Raw genomic sequence first — 1252 nt, forward strand, 5'->3', positions numbered from 1 at the left:
AATATTATATATTTCGTGAGTTTCCATTTCTTATTATTTATTCGTTTTATATCGATGCATAAATTTAATCATTTTAAATTTCATAATTCATACGGGGCTAATTCAATGCCACGCAGTGTGTAATTAATTCGAGGCTAATTCAATGCCACGCAGTGTATGCTGACAGAATAATCCGCCAATATCGTAGGAAATGGGTGAAAACATTGTTGGGGTGTTTTGTTATTAAGCACCCTTGCCTCCTACCCAAAAGAAAAAAAGTTCCCATTATTTTTCATAATGGTGCAAAACCTCACTAACCCGATTCAATAATACTTACGTGTAATTGAATGGTCTTATACAGAAATCATACCCGGTAGAGGGCTGCGTGCTGTCATCAAAGAGCGTAGATTACACTTTACGTTCTTTGTTGACACTTCATTAATGGGAATTGCGGCCGACGTTAATCATTTCCACAATGAACACGAGGCCAGCAACGGGGTAAGTAGTGCAATTTGTAAATAGTATTTATTAATAAATAAACTTGCATTTCCTTTCAGCTCAAGACATACATTGCTGTTGTAACACTCAATTGCACATGCTTTGTGCGTGTGTTTGTATGAGAAAAATAGTTGCGTTGATTCAGAAAATAGATACAGCTACAAACATATCGGCAGACAAAGGGAGCTCCCTGCTATAAAACGGAACATATTTTTCTGACATGCTTTGAGAGATTGCTGAACCTGCGAAATAGACCCCTTTGGGTGAAATGTATTTACATGTTTAGCGCAGTAATTGTTTAAGTGCATTCAAAGCTGCATAAACATACGTGTCCACGCCAATTTCGAATTGCGAATCGGTATGAAAAAGAGTGATCTAAATCTGACGATAAAATTCGTGAGGGTTGACTCAGCTGGAGCAAATGGGGTGTCATCATCAATGGTTATTTAAACTAAATAGATCCAAATTCATCAGCTATATCCCTAATACAATGGACGACATTGGCTCAAACTTCTGAAAATCCGGAAATGAATAATAACCAGAAACAATCTACATCAGTGGAAGCGCACTTACTATCAGCCGGTGTCGGTCTCGATGCAATAACCGGCGATGCAGCTGGCACTGATGTAGGCGAGGAGATTGTTCGATTTGTTTTGCTCCGGATGAAAATAATCGTCTGGCGCCGTGGGTGCAACCATGTAAATGCCGACGTACCTCGAAATGGGTACACCAGAGTTGGTTGTATCGCTGGGTAGACAATAAGAAAGGGGGGGGG

At 39.6% G+C, this 1252-nt stretch overlaps 1 pseudogene; it reads left to right on the plus strand.

The window, feature by feature from the left end:
• The first annotated feature begins 420 nt into the window (after nt 1-420).
• LOC108361191 (E3 ubiquitin-protein ligase MARCH5-like) overlaps nt 421-1252 on the plus strand; it is a 1331-nt pseudogene continuing 499 nt past the window's right edge.

Source organism: Rhagoletis zephyria, unplaced genomic scaffold (genome assembly GCF_001687245.7).
Source record: "Rhagoletis zephyria isolate East Lansing unplaced genomic scaffold, Rhagoletis_zephyria_1.1 Rzeph_scaffold_00712, whole genome shotgun sequence".
Taxonomy (NCBI): Eukaryota; Metazoa; Arthropoda; class Insecta; order Diptera; family Tephritidae; genus Rhagoletis; species Rhagoletis zephyria.